This window comes from Mesoplodon bidens (assembly GCF_964165515.1).
Source record: "Mesoplodon bidens genome assembly, chromosome: 4".
NCBI lineage: Eukaryota > Metazoa > Chordata > Mammalia > Artiodactyla > Ziphiidae > Mesoplodon > Mesoplodon bidens.
Window position 1 is genome coordinate 10,625,738 of NC_138160.1, and position 20,096 is coordinate 10,645,833.

General features: G+C 38.1%; 1 protein-coding gene across 2 annotated transcripts in view; it reads right to left on the reverse strand.

Annotated features, from left to right (window-relative positions):
- CTNND2 (catenin delta 2) overlaps window positions 1–20,096 on the reverse strand; it is a gene marked incomplete at its 5' end in the record, with an annotated part of 962,722 nt that overhangs the window by 703,454 nt on the left and 239,172 nt on the right. The window lies entirely within an intron of this gene.

Here is a 20,096-nt window from a genome sequence, read left to right on the forward strand (position 1 = left end):
TCCGGATGCACAGGCTCAGCAGCCATGGCTCACAGGCCTAGCTGCTCTGCGGCATATGGCATCTTCCCGGACCAGGGCACAAACCTGTGTCCCTTGTATCGGCAGGTGGACTCTCATCCACTGCGCCACCAGGGAAGCCCGAGAATTATTTTTAAAAAATTCTGTAAATATATTCTTGCTCTCTTTTCCTCTCTCAGTTTCTTTTAAAAACATAAAGTTATACAAAGAATAATTATAAAAATACGTTTTTGGTTTTGTAATGGAACACAGGTATTTGTCATAATATAACAATAAAAGCACAAAAAAAGTGGGAAGAAGGAAATAAGCTATATGAGGATAACTTTTCCATAGCCCCCTGGAATTAATTTAGTATAAATCTGGTAAGTTAATATGTATATTTAGGCCCTAAAGCAACCATAGTTGGCCCTCTGTATCCATGGATTCCACATCAGTAGATTCAACCAACTGGACTGAGAATATTTGGGAAAAAAATTCCAGAAAGTTCCCAAAGCAAAACTTGAATTTGCTGTGCACTGGTAATCATTTACATAATATTTACATTGTATAAGGTATTGTAAGTAACCTAGAGATGACAAAGTGTATGGGAGGATGTTCATAGGCTATATGCCAGTCCCATTTTACATGAGGGACTTGAACATTTGAGAATTTTGGTATCCTGGAACCAATCCCTGTGGAACAACTGCACAAGAAAATCACTAAAAAAATGTAGTAAAAAAAGTATGAAAAGATTTAAAATATTATACTAGAAAATATTCACTCATGCAGGAGAAAACAAGAAAGATAGAGGAACCAAAAAAGACATGAGACATATAGAAAACAAAAAGAATGACAGATTTAAATTCAATTATTGCAAATACTAAATGTATATGAATTAAATAATCCAATCAAAAGCATAGATTGTCACACTGAATCAAACAAACAAACAAACAAACAAACAAAACAAAGCACAAAAAAACACAAGATCAAACTATATGCTATCCAGAGGAGACACCCTTTAGATTCAAAGATATAAACAGATTAAAAATAAATGGATGGGGAAAGACACTGTACAAATAGAAGAAAAAAGAAAGGGGGAGAGAGAGAAAACTGGAATGGCTATCCTCATGCTAGACAAAATAAACTTTAAACAAAAATGTCATTACAGATAAAGAGGACATTTTTAATAATAAAAGTGTCAGTCCATCCAGAAGATATAAAATTTCTGTACATACAATGCAATGAACTATTGAGCCCCAAAATACACAAAGTAAAAACTGATAGATTTAAAAGGAGACACAGAAAATTCAGCACTATTAGTTGGAGATTTAAGTATTCCATTTATAGTAATGAATAGAAAAACGTGATAGAAATATCGATCAGTGGAATAGAATTGAAAGTCTAGAAATAAACTTGTACCTTTATGGTTAGCACTGGAATTCTTCCCTTTTGTGTTGGGTACAGACTTTCTTAAAACATTTCAGTCTGAGCCCATAACTTTCTAGTTATATTAGGTTATTAAAAACAGTGTCTTTCAGATTAAGACTTTATTCTATCCATTTGTGTAAAACCTTCCTTGGAATAAAATATCTTCCTTCTTCCAATGAGGTCTAGACTTGAGGCTTTTAGTGATCTTGAGTGGATAGGGGTGAAGTCCATCTTCTTATACCTGATCTTTCTCCTTGGGTATTAACCAGGGATAGGGAAAGAGAAGGTGTTTGTTTATGAAGCTGTCATTGAAAGTGGGTAATTATTTGTAAACACAATGAAACCCAGTCCTCCTAAAGCCAAGTTCTCTGCTGAGTTTATAATTAACCTCTGTAACCAAAATTTTATTCTCTTTCTTGTCCCTCACCTGTTTTCCCTCAAGATTGAGGAGTATCAAAGAAAACAGAGGACTGAAGCCAAGCAGGTCCCTGTAGGGCCCTCCCAGGTACAAAAGCCTTCTGTGTCCCTCATTTCTTGTTTGCAGACCTTCCCTAACTTCTAAAGGGCAAATTCAAACAGTTACTAATCAGGGAAGTGAGGGAACACAGAAACGAAGGAAAAGCAGTCAAGAAACAATAATGCAGCATAAAGCAGAGGCTTAGTTCCTCCACAGGGGATAAACATAACAATCTGAAACATATCTCTGAGTTCTTCTACAGGAACCAAGGCCCCCACCCAGGTGGAGGATGGTAACTTCAGGCTGAGCACAAGCATGTGGACCTCAGACTGGTTGGAACCAGAAGGCTGATGACTGAGGTTCCTGGAGCACCACCCTGTTACCTCACCACCAACCAATCAGAAGAAAGTCACACACCCTGCAGCCCTCCCCCCAAAATTTGCCTTTAAAAACTCTTGCCTGAAAACCATTGGAGAGTTCAGGTCTTTTGAGCATGAGCCACTCATAGTCCTTACTTGGCCCTCGCAATAAACCGCTCTCTGCACAAGACTCCAGTGTGTCAGTTTGTTTGGCCTCATTGTGTGTCGGCCACATGAACTTGGGTTGGACAACAACCAGAACAATTCTACCATGAAATTCCAGTCATAGTGAAAAGATGGATATCCCCCTTGTGCTGGTCATCGTGGCACACCCAGCAACTTGAGAAATATCATTGTGAGAGCTGGTGGAGGCTGAGAACGCATAAGGGACATGGTGCCAGGCAGCACCCCCTGGGAATGACTTGTGAAACCCAGGTACCTTGTTAGTCCAATATCTGGCTGACAGAATCAGGCTCATGCTTCTGCTGCACACAACTCTGTCTTATGCTTTCGTGGCCCCCAATCTCATCTATCTTCCTTTCCCAACTCTTGAGCCTTTGGCTACAATGGGATCAGTCTTCTCTACCTTCTAGGAACCATACCCTCACCAGAAAAAGAGAACTTTATCCTTTCTTTATCTGGTTGTACCTGGTACCATATTTTTCCAGTTTTTTTTAGCCCCAGTGGAACCAGAGCAGCACCACAGGCTCACATACACAGAACCAGGAGCAGGGCAGCTGTTTCCTCTTCTTGAAAGTACTCATAAACTTCACAAGGGATTCTCTGGAGAATTCACATCTTGGGACTTTGGGCAGCAGAAAGTAGATAAGCACTTTTCCCTTCCACTTCATGGGGATGTAAAATGCACGGATAGTCTCCTTTTTTCTTCTTAGTCCCAATCCTGTGTACCATCTCTGCAGTCCTCCTGCTACTCTGGAAGAGGAGAGGCGACAAACCGGGATTCTCTCCCAAGAGAGGCTGAGTTCTCAATGGTTGCAGTTTCTATGCACTCTATGCACTGAATTTTGAAAGACAGGTCAGGAAAGTTAAATATTTTACAGTTTTAAGTAGGTGGTAGTTGAAGAGAAGGTAAGATGAAATGACCCAGAGAGTATGTGAATAGTGGCAAGAGGATCAGGGTAGAATTACGGGCATTGTAATATTGAAGGGAAAGATGGAAGAAAATGAACCAGTGCTTGAAATGAGATGAATTTTCAAGAAAATTCAGGATGAAAAGAGTTTCCTAAATGTGCAGCCCACAGTATTAGATGCTGTGAATATGTCAATAGGTTAAGAAACAAAAAGAGGCTATTATTTTGGCAGCCTGGAGATCATGAGCCTTTAGAGCAGTTTTAATGTCATATTGTGGGCAGAAGATTGAGCCAAGAGGTTGAAAGATCAATAGGAAATGAGGAATTAGAGGCAAGGAGTGTACAGCATGCTTTCAAGACATTTGGTGGTAACAGCAAGGGAAAGATAGCTTGAAAAGAAAAAAATCAAATATTTTTTCCCCTATAAATATAGGATGGAGGCAATGATTTGGGCACATTTTTAGGCAAAGAATATGGAGCAATGGGAAGAGCGTTATTAAAAATTTGAGAAAGAATAAGTTATGAAGCAAGATTCAGAAGAATATGGACAGGAAAGAGTGTGGAGGAGTGTGATTAAATGTTATCTTTAAAAAGAAGAAGGGACCACCCCTGAGAAAGGGGTAATGATTGGATAGAAGATGAGAAATTGGAGTCTTAAGGTCACCTCCTAAGCAGGAAGGAAACAAGAGAGCAGGAAGCTTGGGGGAGGGAGGAGATGGAGGGGCAGGAATGGAGCTCACGAGTGCCTTGTTTATTATGTACTGAAATAATTCCACAGGCGCTTTAAGAGTTGAGATTGGGAGGATGGAACTTTCATTATTTCTGAAGGGATGTCAGGGATAATACATTTCTATTATTAACATCTACAGTTCTCCAAATTCTTTTTCAGAATCACCACAACTCAGCCACATCTCAACACGGTTAATACGCTAATCTTATTTCTAACATTCATTTCTTTTCCTGTTTCTATGACTGTACTTTAGTAAATCAGCTCCTGACATTCCTCACAGCAAAGAGCTTGCTTTCTCTTCTTATAAGGTAGATAGGCTATTTTTAACCCCTTGTTTTCAGGCCCCTTTTCAGTCTTGCCTTGCAGACCTCCTGTCTGGGACCTGGAGCCCCTCTGGGTTCTGCCAGCAGATCAGCAGATCAGCTCCCAGTTCCCAGCCCTCCCTCATCCTGGATGCCATCTTTTCTGCAAGCATTCTGAATTTCTCTGTCCTCTACTTGATGTCATAAATCAAAGCTCTTCTGCTAATTTGCGGTCTTCTAGAACTGTGTTCAAATTCTTCATGTTCTGAGGACATGAAGAACACAGCATCAATAGTTTAATCCCCATTCATTCATGTTTCTACTATCACCTTAATGGAGTTTAAAGGAGATGAAAGAAAAATGAGAAAAACCTGCCCCTTCAATGAACACTACAAATGATCCTTTGATACATAATCAATTTAGCATGTATATTACACTTCCAATGGAAATTATATATACACACACACACAACTGTTTATAAGTTGGCTATAGACTCTTTTATAGCTGTAACTACTGCCAATCTCGAATCTACTTTTGCCCCAGGATCATTCTACAGGAAATATCAGCTTTGCCTTCCCCTTCTTCCCATTCTGGAATGAAATATCTATCAAAGTAGGAAGTAATTTTTGTGAAGGGGCATTCTGCTTTGTTATCTCCATCTAGATAGTGGTTATAGCAGAGATTTCCTGTCCTCAGTAATTATGGAGATAAAACTTTTACTAGAAAGGGAATATAGACTTGGGGTGGAGGAAGTTGTGCTGATGACTAATATCCACTAATAAGAGGCAGTGATGACAGTGCAGGCAACTTTCAGTGAGTATCTCTACCCCCTCTTGATTATATCCCACCCTCCAGCACAACTTGGCAAGCTACCTCTACTGCCTGAAAAGTGGAACTCTCTTAAAGAAAACCAGGTCCAATGTTCGAGTTTGGAAGATACTTCTGAAACATTATAAAGTGTGTCATCTTAGCAACCAGCTGGAGTGCATCCACTTGGAGCAGATCTATTTATCAATCCACGCAGAGAGCAAGCTGAAGACTTGCACCCTGGTGCTGAATGGAGCATGAAGAAAGAGAAGTGGAGACCGCATAAACAGTAAGCAATGACCTTCCGCTTAGAAGTTGGAGGCGATTCCTCACATGGACTTTCATGCATTTAGAATTTATTTCTCGGGGTTCCAAGGTGCAGGCAGATTGTACTAGGAATAAATAGTATCATGATCTAGAAAACCATGGGGAAAAAAAGGGATACCAGCAGAAAAAGGAGTCACTACCTCAAACAGATGGCAATCGGAATAAAAAGACAGCCATTTAATTTCGTAGCTGTAAAGTTTTAAAAGAAAAACAACACCTTCAATATACAATCATGACCGTGGAAAATGCATACCTAACTTTTTATATTTCTAAGTGTCCTCTGAATATTTAAGTAACTAATAGAGGGAAAGTGTATGCCCCTGAGTAGACCGAGTTCTTGCCAATGAACTCTTTTAATAGAACACACAACTCAGGGCTATAGAGATATATTAAAAGACCTTCTTGCTAACAGCTTGCTTGAAATAATGAGTACAAATGCCCAAAAGCGGTTGAGAAGTTGGCTTCTGTTTCAAACAAAATCTGCATCACAAATATTTTCATCTTGAGAATATGGATGCCAATACCTAGCACTTAATTTTCCCCCAATTACCTTTCCTGCAAACTTTTATACAACAAGTTGCTCTTATTTGAATTGCTTCTTATTTGCTTATGAAAACCTCTAGTACAGAATTTCACCTCTTTAGCCTCAGAACAATACTACTCAAAATTAGGCTGGAACACACAAATAGTCTATAGTATCGATTTCTAACTGGCATGAATGTCTCAGTCCTCATTTTGAAAATGATGATAATGACCTTTATAGTCTGTTAAAACATTAAAAAGATAGACCTTAAAAACCAGCCCATCAACTATTCACCAAATAATCAGTTTATAAATACATTTTTTTAAATTATCATCTATGATTCATTTTTCAAACCCACTTTGGTTTCTTCTCCCTCCATTAAAAACCCGTGATAGAATAACCACGTTATAGAATAACACGTTATCTTGAAACTGGAGGAGACCTCAGAGATCATCTAATTGAAAGCCTCACTTTATAGGGAAGGACACTGGGGCCCAGAGAAGAAACACATAGAAGGATATAGGCTAATCTGCTTAAGAAAACTAGTACCTGAGAACAAGGCATCAGTAAAATCTAATGTAAAGAACTGGTCTCCAGAGTCTTTGATTTTAATGAGAAAAGATAATAGCCTCTCTAGCTCTCTCTCTCTCTCTCTTAATTCAAATGAATTCACTTCAGACTTTTTAAAGTTTTGTGAATGTATTCTGAGAACTTTAGATTATATGAGGGGGTAGAATTTGCCCCCTCCTGGAGATTAATGGTTACAGCATACTAATGTCCACGTCTGGCTACAGCATGTCTCTTCTCTATGGCTCTGTAAAGAATGTGCACACAGTTCCTTAAAAAACTAAACATAGAGCTACCATATGATCCAGCAATGCCACTCCTGGGCATATATCCAGAAAATATGAAAACTCTAATTCGAAAAGATATTTGTACCCCAATATTCATAGCAGCACTATTCACAATAGCCAAGACATGGAAGCAACCTAAATGTCCATTGACAGATGAATGGATCAAGATATGATACATATATACAATGCAATATTACTCAGCCATAAAAAAGAATGAAATAATGCCATTTGCAGCAACATGGATGGACCTAGAGATTATCATACTAAGTGAAGTAAGTCAGACAGAGGAAGGCAAATATGATATGGTATCACTTATATGTGGGATCTAAAATATAGTATAAACAAATGTATTTACAAAACAGAAATTGACTTACAGTTATAGAAAACAAACTTATGGTTACAAAAAAGGAAAGGGGGGAGGGATTGATTGGGAGTATAGGATTAACAGATGCACACTACTGTATATAAAATAGATAAACAAGGATTTACTGTATAGCACAGGGAAATATAATATCTTATAATAAACTATAATGGAAAATAATTGAAAAAACAGAATATAGATATATACATATATATGTATAACCGAATCACTTTGCTGTATACCTGAAACTAACACAATATTGTAAATCAAATATACTTCAGTAAAATAAAATAATAATAATAGTAAAAAAAAACTTTTAAAAAAGAATATGCCTCCAGACTGAATGATTCCCAAAAGTTCTGCCAAGGACTCTCTCACTAGAGAATCCGGTTCCTTGGAAAGCTATCAACGCTAATTTTTGGTATTTTATATTATGTTTACTAATCTTTTATTTATGCCTCGATTCTACTTTCACTTTAAAAATTAGCAAGAAGCACTAGCATTAGTCTAAGGTATAACTGGTACTCTAGCAATACACTGGATGCCTTAATTCTCTTCGTTAGCTCTGCATATGTCCTTAAATTTTCTGAATTCCCATTTAGTTCTTCAGTTCTACAAAGTCCATTTGAATTATAAACATGTTCCCTGGAAAAAAGTCATTAACTGCACACCAACCATCAATATAACTGAACAGAACATGGGTGCTGACTACTCTCTTTCCAGTAACCCCAATTTTGCAAAAAGGCTACTTTCTTATTGCTTTTTAAGAAGAAAACACTTCCATGATCTATGACAATTTAAATATCCTGGTTTGGGCCAATCATTTCCACTGGAACTGAAAAGAAAGATTTGAGAAATCAGAGACAGCACATCATCTCAGTACAAACTATCACAATCAGTGGCTTTCAAAGACGGCGATTCTTCCTCCAAGGAGTATCTGGCAATGTCTGTAGACGTTTTTGACTGTCAAAACTGAGTGAGGAGGTGCTACATAGTACCACATAGTCATCTAGTGGATAGAGGCCAGCGACGGGACTACACATCCTGCTATGTACAGGATGCCACACATGACAGTGATGCCCAAATTGTCAGTAGTGCCAGGGGTGAGAGAGCCTTGATCTGAATTCTTGCTACTCCGAGTATTGTCCTCATACTAGCAGCTTTGAGCTCTTCTAGAAGCTTCTTAGAAACTTGAGTCCCACCACAAGACCTACTCAATCAATCTACATTAGCAAGATCACCAGGTGACTCAGGTGGACTGTCAAGTTTGAGAATCACTGATTATACAACACTTAGTCAATCCTTAAGTGCTATAGAAGATCAGCTGCCTCATAGCCCAAAAGAATACCCTTCACTTAAATAATAGGCTCAGTGCTACAGCATCTTGTCTTTAATACAATATTACCCTTATTACCACTAGTTCCATTGGATGTCAGTCATTGTTACATACAAAAAAAAAAAAAATCCATTGCTCAATAATATGGAAAATTCTATGTAGAGCAAACTTAAATGTATTGAAATCTCTAATAGGCTAATGTACCTTAATAATCTCCAAGAGAGAGCTATCATATGTACCATTTCCCAAAATTACTTAACCATAGGATCTATTTTTCCTCGGAGCATTTAAGAGGCTTAAGGTTTCACAGAACACATTCTCCTTTTCTCAGCATGGAAACTAAAGAGAAATTGATTAAAGTTCAGATCTCTCTCAATAGAGTCTTGAATGAGTTATTACCTATGATACTACATGTTGCTTCAACAAAAGACAAACCCAAGCCCTGCCTTGACAGTGAAGAATCTCCTGGGTACCACTGCATATTGAAAGGACAAATGAACTTCAGGCCTGAAGATGAAACCTCCTTGTTCAGAAATCATATTAAAAAGACACTTGCTTTCCTCATACTATCTGACTGCTCTAGTGATATAACACTTTCTTCAGAATGTCACAGTAAAAAAACAAAACAAAACAAAACAAAACATCATTTCACAAGCAATTCTTTGGAACAAATTGCAAAATAGAAGGGAAAAGACATAAGTAATTCAAGGCCAATGGTGACTTTATTATGCACATAACTTATGTGTAGTCACAGACTGTCTCTTTTCATCACTAATTATATTAAGGGTTATATAAGATTCACTTAATGAATAGAATTGCCACAGCTTTGCAAAAACCATGGACATTTCCTTATCAATTAACAATGCCTTAGGGATGCTACACACTAAGTCTGAATCCCTGGCATTTAATGGACTTCTCTATAAATAGATACAGCGTTACACTACAAGAAAAAAAAAGCATACCTTTATATCTGTGAATAATGGCTAAAAGACCAGAATATGGAGTCACACATGTCTGGGTTCAAACCTCAACAACCCCCCCCCCTTATTAAGGCCTGAATTCCCCATACCCGGCACACCCAGCCATATAAAAGAAAGCAAATGCCGATGCAGGGGACACGGGTTCATGCCCCGGTCCGGGAAGATCCCACATGCCGCGGAGTGGTTGGGCCCGTGAGCCATGGCCGCTGAGCCTGCGCGTCCGGAGCCTGTGCTCCGCAACGGGAGAGGCCACACCAGTGAGAGGCCCGCGTACCGCAAAAAAAAAAAAAAAAAAAAAAAAAAAAGAAAGCATTATACCTTCCTCACCAAACACCTGTACCAACGTGGCATGAGAGATCTGAGCTATAGGAGCAGGGATCTTGTACGTAATAAGGCAGTGTGGTACCAGCAATTACTATCATTTTATTTTAAATTTATATTTTTAAGGCTTTCTAGCTACTGAGATATTACCTAGCTACTGAGACATCATTGGGTGAAAAACAGTCATTTCAGTTTATCAAAGTCATTCTCTTGGACAGAGTTCCCATAAGGAAAAATGAGCCCAATCACCTGCGACAATCAATGATGTGATAAAGGGATAATGAACCACATCAATTCTGCTGATCAATGGAGTGATAAATGCCAGAGCCACACAGCATTAAGGGCAAACCATAACAGTACTTAACTTTTACTGAGTGTAGCATTTATATTTTAAAAAAATCAAGTGTTTACTATGAGATGCGTGTTTGAGTTCAAGGTGTTGGGCAGAGGTTTTTCTAAAGGTAACCATGAATGGATTCAAGCCCACTCTGAGTACAAGGTACAGGATTTTGGAAAAGGTGAGCCATCCTCCCCTTTTATGATTCCATGTGAAATTACTGAACAGTTTGATTCTTTAACAGTATAGAATCATCAGCTAGGTACCTCTTAATTCTCTCAGACATTTTGCCCTACTGTGTGCAATGTGAGGGTTAAAAGCATACACTGGAAACATCACTGGTCCAGGAATAAGATAAACTCTACTCTGATCTCACTTCTGCTATGACTGTCCATGCCCTATCAGAAAAGTCGTTCAGTCTCTTTTGGCACCTATTTCCTTCTCAGAACAAGAATAAAGGGAAAAAAAACTGTTTTCCCCTCACTCACAAGGTTATTCAAAGAATTCATTCAGGTGTCATAAAATAATTTATATGTTTAAAATGATAAAGTTATTCATTGATCTCATTATCTTCCCAATAGCTTCTTCTGTATGGGGCATGATATAATCACATCTTTCTCTCACAAGGCTTAATGTAATTGTTGTTTGTTGTCCTCAGTGGATATTAAATTGCACAAGATTGACATGTAAGATCAGGGAAAATTTTTCTTAAAAGTGAAAAAAAGACACAAGGCTTTGAAAACAACTATGTACTCCAGTTACACATAGTAAAAATCAAGGTGTAGCTATTCAACAAATAATGATTGAGTACCGTTATGTATCAGATATTGCCCAGGTGTTTGGACAACTTCAGTGATGAAAACATACAAAAATCCCTGTCCTCATGGAACTTAGATACTAGCAGCAGGAGGCAGAAAATAAATAATGATGATTATAACAAATTATATAGTCTGCTGGAAATGCTAATCAAGTATTTTTTAAAAAGAATAGTAGATGAGCTTTCCAGGCAGAGGAAGGAGCAATGCAAAGGCCCTGAGGTTAAACCAAACTGGTATACACAAGGCCTGCAGGGGAGCTAGGCAAGGTGGGCAGGTGAGGGCCAAGAGGTGATAGGGAGCCTGCCAGGTCTTAAAAGAAGAGGAAGCAGGGTTCCCCTGAGTGGGACATTGGGGACAGAGTACCTAGGTACAGGCGATAAGGATATACTTTGTGGAGAATTTAATGATAATAACAAACCAACTGGTAATGGAAAAGAATCTGAAAAAGAATAAACAAACAAATGAATAAATACATGTACATGTATAACTGAATCACTTTGCTGATAACTGAAACTAACACAACACAGTAAATCAAATATACTTCAATTAAAAAAAACATTTTTTAATTAAAAAAACTGGAATCACTATGCTTTTCTTTTACATCACGTGCCAGCAACTCTAAGCAATGTCACAGATAAAATACTTCTCAACCCCTAAATCTTCTGTTGGTCTAAGTTCTAAATGATTGCTGTGGTTACTGTGAAATTTTAATTGTACGTAAGATATACAGTATAACTTCCTGCTATCAGTCGACCCCTAAAAGCTGCCGACTCAGCCACAGGTATTGATTGCAGGAGGAAGTCTGTAATGATCCAGATTGCCTGAATTTGCTCTGGATTCAGTTTGTGTCTCCAATCCTTGTGGTACTACAGGATTGTGGATCTACTGCCTTTAGATTCAAAGTCAGGATAGCACAGTGATTATAACGGCAAAGAAGTAGATCTTGAGTTATATTCTATGTAAGCTCTTGGTATTTTACTTGTGCTTCAAATTGAAAACAGCAAAACAGATTGCAAACTGTAAGATGTAATTGTGTGTGTGTATGTGTGTGTGTCTGTGCAAATTTTAGTTCATACAAGTAATATTTTACTTGTTTTCAACTGCAACTTTAGAAAAGTATTTTTAAATTGTTATTCCTCATATCATAACTTATTAAACTGCAGTATTATTTTTAAATTTTTACTGAAATATAGTTGATTAAACTGTAATATTATCTATTACTGTGAGACACAAAAAAGCAATATGTATCTTTTCTATTTTTTTCCTCAAAAATGCACTAATGTAACTAAGAAATATGAAACGATTATGTATTTCCTTTTTACCATTATATTTGTTTGTTTTTTACCAGCCTGAATATACATAAAAGTACAATCAAAGAAATTTTCAATTTCACCTTTTCTCTGGTCATCACTAGTATTCATCTGATTTCGTAATTATTATTGGAAATAACTTTTTATCTAGAGGGGGGAATGTTAAGAAATGACGCACTCCAGTTGTCAAATACACAAGATAGGCCGATGATGGGAAGCAGCCCCTCGATTTTGTTTCTTAAATATTCAGTGTACAAAGTACAAGAAAATCACTTAGTCTAGAGTCCGACTTTGTTACTTTTGGCCATCTTCTCCACAGTGGGAAAAGGTTCATTAATAGTTGGATCAATAAATGGATCAATAGGAAAAAAGTGAAAACAATCTAGATAATAGGATCTGAAAGGCTGATAGGAACACATCATGCCAGATAGAGAACACAGATACCAAAGTGTCACTTTGTGTAATATGTACGGCAATACATTAACTTATTTTCTGGCTGTAAATATCTGGAACATGTTTTAGGTAAACAACTGTAATTGTTACTTCTAACTACAGCAACACTTAAATTGTGTGAATGATACCCTGCAATGTATTTTTTAAAATTCTGCTGGTTTTATAAATACATAATGACAGAGGACATCAGTCATGACTGTCTATCATTGTATTGGCCCTTCAGGCATAAAATCAGACAATTGATACTTGTCACCTATAAATCAACCTGAGGTTAAATATTAAAATAAACTCAATGGGTACTTTTTTCAAGTAGAGATATGATAAGTAATAGATAGAGATAAGTAATTTAGTTTGATAGCAGAAACCTAGCAGATGTGTTATAAAACCATCAAGAAGCAAACTATTAATTTTCTCTGATATACAAACTCCAAGCTATAATGATTCCTTCCATATATTTGTTATACTATGACCCAGCAGAATATGCAACAGGTATATATAACATAAAATTATACCCAGAAACTTTGCTCTTCATAGCATTTTTTAAAAGAAGAGACATTAAAATCATTTCCTGTAGTTATTTCTGCTAAATTAAACATATATGAACAATTCTTTATTGAGATATTTGAATGTGTCAATAATAATAATCATTATAGTCTTTCAATAGATTGGGACTCTCTTCTGGTGCACTAATTAAGAAAAAGTCTGTAGCACTTCCAGACACATTTTCTGTATTACTCGTTTACTTGGAGTAGTTTCATTTTTAGAAACAGGAAAATAAAAATTTTCGTGTGATTACTGATAATCTAAGTATTACCTCCTTACCATAAAATATTCAGAAAAGTAAACAATATTAAGAAGAAAATAATCATCATACCACCTATGAAAATAACACAATAAAAACTACACCTGTATCAATACTTATTTTATAAAAATTAACCATGTTCAAATTTTTTAAAAAATGGGATCATACTATTTATCTAGTTTCATAATCTGTTTTTGTAAAATTAAAAAATCTGTTTCCCACAACTGTTCTTGTCAATATGCATAAATATATAATATAATATTCATCTTCTCAATACACTGTATTTTATTTCACCAGTAGACTGTGAATGATTTCTTCTCTTCCCTTCTCTTTTCTTTTTTTCAGTTCTCTCCTCTCCCTCTGCTTATTTTTTATTTTTATTTTTTTAGCATGATTAAAATAAACTGAGGACTTACCATGTGATATCTGAGCTTCTGTGTTCAGGGTTTTATGTGTGTCATCATAGTGTCCCTCAAAACTTTCTAAGTAGTCAGTACTAATGCACCCATTTTACTGATAATGGAAAGTGAGAATTAGAGAGACAGAGGAATTGCCCAAGGTCATCAAGAATAGTAGGCGGCAAAGCTGAGATCCAAATCCAGGAGGGTCAGTTTTCTATAACCCTCCCTTAACCATTTCACTGAAACAGACCTTGAAACACAAATTGCCAGAACACTTTTCTCAGAATAAATTTCCCACAGTGGAATTCCTCATGTCCTAATTTAAAACTTGTGACATGTATTTTCAAATGATCTTCAATTCACGTTTTGCCAAACATGTGTGGAAATTCTTGGCTTTCCACTTCTTGGGATCCAATTTTCTTTATTCAATATTTAATAATATTTTTGTTCAATTTGTCTTTTTGTTCCGATCTGCTTAGGTAGGAGTCTTCTCCACAGTCTCATACCTCCTGAGCTCACCAGAGGAATAAACCTACTGACCCAGCCTTCCTGAGGCTGTCCAAGGATAATGCTGTCTGACCTCCTAATGCAGTCAAACCCTTAGATGCCAAAGGTGCATCCTGGTCCCAGGTGCTGTCCCTCCATGCTCACAGAGCTGTTGACACTTGGGGTCTGGTCTCTTTGGTCCCCATGCACACTGGGCACTCTCCTCCTTAGAACTGACCATCTCTCCCAACGCCCCTCACAATGTCTCCAGGATGCCAAGGCAGTGTGTGCCCAGGTCACAAAGTCCAGGGGAGCCTCAAAAAAACAGCCTTCTCCTCTTCTGTCTTCTAGTCCACTTCAGCCTTCTATTCTTCCAGCACCTCCAATCTGTTAGGTCCGGTAAAATCATTCCTGTGCTCATGGGCAACTCAACCTGTGACGACTGGCCTGTCCCATCGCCATTTCTGCCTATCCAGCATCTCTAGTGCTCTTCACTCCCGTCATTCCTTAACTGAACTCCCCGCTGTATTAAAACCCTCAACCAGCTTTCCTCAAGGACCTCTAAATCCCTTGTCCATTTCCTTTCATTACTAGTCTGGCAAAACATCCAATTAGGCTGTCTGCCTTCTCCATGTCTGAGTTCCAACTAGTTGATTTCTTCTGGAAAAATAGCCCAAATGCACAGACTGCTGTTCCTGAGAACCCATACTGTGGGGAATCCAACCCCAGCTCTCCCTACAGTACTGCTAGGTCCCCAGTCACCTGGCCCCTCCTCTCCATCCATCACTCTGCCCACTGTGGTCTGGCTTCCACGTGAACTCCTCTGCGGACAGAGCTCTCACACCAACCTTCTGTTCATCAGTGATGATCTCACTTCACCTCTCCTGTAAGTCTGAAATCCTCTTCCGCTGGTTTCCAGGACACCTCACTCTCCTAGTGTTTTTCTATATGATTTTTCCCCTTTCCCACTATACTTTCTGGGTTTCTCTGTCTGTCCCAGAACTGGTGGTGACTCGGGATGCTGCTTTAGGACCTGTGCTAACTCTACACTCTGTCCCTTGTCAATCTCTTCTCACGTGTTTTCCATCACTAGCAGCTGGCTTGATGATGCCTGCATTCTACACATCCGTCAAATCTTGCTCTTGATTTGGAGTCTATGTATCTAGTTGTTTATTTGTGTATTTCCTTAGAAGTCCAGGTTTCTGCCTTTGCCACTTGGATAAAATATGGTTGTGTTCACAAATAGGCATAGGAAAAGGAGCAGGCATGCTTGGCTACATCTTACTTAACTTTGAGATCTTAGCCTAGATATTGTTTTCTCTGGGAAGCCTTCTATAAGTGCTAAATCTGGATTAAGTGCACTTCTTATTCAAAACAGCCTGAACTTCTATCACGGCACTTAACACACTGTATTATAATTTCTTACACAATTTTTTTGTCTCTCTCAGTTGACTGTAAACTGGCCCCATGAGGACAGAGAAAGTGCTGATTTTTTTCCACACTGTATTTGCAACACTACACAGTGCACACAGCAGGTGCTCTGTTACTGAGATGAACTGAACTGGATGGAATTAGATTCTTCCTGGGTTTTCTCTCCATACAGAGGCCACCAAGGCCAGGCAGTTTTGTCCTGCCTTGTTAATCTCCATGCCTCAGCTCTCATTTTTTAGGGATGGTTGCACAGACATCTTCTTCAAAAGCCCCTTTTTCCAAGCTTATCAACTCTTGCTAACTGATGCCAATGAAGACCCAGCCATTTCTCAACGAGGGATCAACAGACCCATCTGGGTGCAGCTTTACACCTTGCTACACTTTGGAAAGTCCTTCCCATGATGACTTCTTCCAAGTTTATTTAGATTTACTTAGCATGCTGAAATATTTAATCAATTTGGAAAGTAAGGCAATTATATATATATATATATATATATATATATATATATATATATCCAGTTGGTTAGTTATCCTAGCACTATTTATCAAACTCTTTAAATATTCTCCCGTGATCTAACATTTCAGCTCTACCAAACAGTAAAATCTCCTAGGGCGTGGAGAAGAGTGTGGACTCTAGGGCCAGCTTCTCAGATCCAACCCCACACTGACACTCACTAGTCCTCGGGCAGGTCACTTAACCTCCCTGTGCCTCTGTAATTCAGGGGTAACAACAATAGTATCTTTCAGTGTTGTGATCAATTTACATGTAAAATGCTCAAAAGAGTACTGATACAGAGTAGATCTTTAATTGCTACTGTAGATTATCACTGTCACCTGTTTAGATACTTCATCTTCAGCTCGGTTCACCTGCTCATCTTTGAGCCTGTGCCTCACTGTTCTAACTGCTGTAGAAAGAGAACGCAGTTTCCTGTCTCGAATAATCTCCCTGATCATTGCCCCTTTCCCTCCTTCCCTTATTTAAAAAAAAAAAATCACTTTTCTACTCTTGTACAATTATTTCTTTAGTAAAACACTTTTCCCCTCAAATATTAATAACAGTCAACTTTTACTTGCAAACTGCTTTCCATGGGTCAGGCACTGGGTCAAAGGCTTTATTGACATGGATCATCAAATTTAATTTTATGAGATATACTTCATCATTATATTCGCTTTACAGATTAGGAGAACAATCATTGGAGCCATTAAGGAAGGAACCCAGGCTCTCTGATTCTAGAACTTGTGCCGTGTATGACTACAGGGCATCGCTTCCATTATAAAAACTCTTGTTGAGATTGGGCTCAGATTTGGATGAAATCTCTATATTTATTTGGGAAAAACTGACACTGTTGAATGCTAAGTCTTCCTATTCAGTATTATGATTATTCTTTATCCAATTATTTATTTATGTTCTTCATTAAAGTTTTATATCATCAATAGAAGTAATATTTATAGAGTACTGACCACAGTGTAGACACTGTTTAAATGCTTTGCAAATATTAACTACTTTAATTCTCACCATGACCCTGTGGTGTTGGCCTTGTTATTATTTCCATTTCACAGATAGGGAACCGAAGCACAGAGATGGCTCTTCACATTAAATGACTTCGTATCGCACAACCAGTGAGTGACAAAGCTGGTATTTTTATTACACTCTCTTGGCTCCAGAACCCATGACTTTGGCTACTAAGCTCTCAGATTTACCTCTCAAATCATGGGTAAAGTACTATATTTCTACCTGTTCATATACTATTGATATTTACCAGTGAAACTTTTCTCAGTCTATTTTTATCTTGTTATTGCTAGTCTATAGGAAAGCTTTTTTTTTTTTTTTTTTTTTTGTATATTTTCTTGCTAACCTGTTGAAAAGTTATAAATCCCAACGACTATCAGTTGATTATCTTGGGTTATTCAGGGAAGTCATCAAAATAAAGCTTGGTTTTGTTCCTCAATATGCAAAATGAATCCTTTTCTATGCTTTTAAAAAACTGTTTGGGTTAGCACCTCCCCCAAATTTTAAATGAATAATTTTGCATTAGACATCCTATTGCACTTTAGGGGTCATGCCTCTAGTTTTCCTCCCGTAAAAGAACTTCTGAGGGACGGACGCAACCTTGGGTGTCCCAGCCTTCGCTCGAAGGCCAGCGCGTCGGCCGCGATGCCCGGGCTCCGGCGCCTCCGGCTGCTTGGCCGCGCTCTGCGGGATGAGCGCGGCTCACACCACCACCCTGGCCGCGAGCGCGACTACACTCACGGCTTTACCGACTACCACCAGCACAGCCCCGGCGCCGTCGCCGCCTTTCCCGCCGGGCACCACTCCAGCCCCAGAAATCTGTGAGAGCCGCAGCACGGTGTTTCCTGCATTGATGCTAATGTTGCTAACGCTACCCGCTTGGGGCCAGAATGCAAAAGTAAAAGCTACGGTTCAGATAATCCCACAGTTCGTGATGGCAAGGGGGGTGAACAGCACAGAATTCTGTCCTGGGCTCCCTGCCACACCGCTGCCAACCATTTCTGCAGCGAAAACCACAACTCCGCCTTCCCCGTCTACAGCTTGCACCACGGCTACTACATCAGGTACAACGGATACCACTTCAACTCCCGACTTCACAAGTCTACCTTGTGCGCAAGTCTACCTTGGGGGCAGCCGGTTTCGTTGAAGGGCCTGTCCTCGTCTTGGGTGTGCAGGCTGTAATTTTCTTTCTCTATAAATTCTGCAAATGGAAAAGAACGAAACTACCGCACTCTGTAAACAGACCGGCTAAATTAACACGGACAGGTGTGTAACTCTCTGAAACCAAAATATTCTCTTTCAAGATGTGCCACATGGAAGACGCTATTCTAGGATCTTTAATTTTTCAAAGGATGCATATAGGAGCATCGCCCTTGAAGAGAAACCAGTTAAATCTATTTGCTCAACGGGAATATTTAAACTATTCTGCATGAATCCTTGTGGCTGTCTTCTTTTATTTTAAATGGCTGCTGCTGTGTGATTAAGTTCTCTCTTCTTGACAGGCCAAATGTAACTCTGTAAGTGATGGAAAACATTGTCCTGCACAGACGACCTCATGACTCTTTTAGCAATTCAAATGTAGTCATTTTAAAGCCTGAAAGCTGCATTTTTTTCATGCTAACTCGGGATGTAGTTTAGTGACCGGAATTGAGAAAAATGTGCCAAATGAGCAGCAATCAGGGGGATTTGGGGCTATAATTGCAAAACGTGGAATAAATTTATAAATTTAGTATCCTTAGAGTAGAATTTTGTGCTTGATAAGTTATTTTTTCTACATTAGAAAAAAGATGGCACACAAGGAATTACATTCCAGATTTAAAGAAATGAATGGAAAGGGTACAAAACATGAAAGTGTAGCAGGTTATTGTTCATACTTGTAAAGCACCTTATATCGTTGAGAAAATAAAGAACAGAAAGACAGACTGAAAGGTAGACTGTAACTTAAAATGTTGGTGATTTGTTCTTTCACATTAATGATGGGAAAGGTTGGACTGAGGATGTAACTGTTGATGTGAGCAGTAGCAAACCTTCTTTTAGATACCATAATGTTAGTATTTAATTGAAAACGTACCTACTTTATTTCAAGCCTGAGTAACTTAAAGGATGTTACACAAAGTCGAAAGCCTTCATCTACTGAACCTCCCAACATTTTGCTTATGGCTGTTAAAAAGTATAAAGTTGATTTAATGATATTTTCCTTTGTACTTCAAAAACTTATCCTAACACTGTTGTACCTTAAAAGGATTTCCACCAAGCTTTCTGGAAAAGTAACTTCTATAAGGCAAGAAAGAAAGAAGTTGTTTTAGAATCATTTATTAACTCTTTAAATAAGACAATCATTTTAAGTTTTGAGATAGCAAATGTGAGCAGTGTAATTTCAGAAAAAATTTTAGTTGATCAGATTACTGTAGATTTTTAATAATGATTGCCCTGGATAAACAGATTGTACTTTTTCTTTCTCCTTTTCCATCCTTCCTTCTTCTTAGTTTCAATTCCTGTAGTATGATATGCATGCATACTTTTATTTCTTTAGTTTCCTTATGAAGCACTAGTTTTTTCAGGTTTAGAGGGATACTTCTTCCCTGCCTTTGACACATTGGATTAGTTCAGAGGCTTAAATCAGTTTAAAATGAGCTTCTGCTTTTCTAGGTCATTAAGGTTTTTCGTTTTAGTTT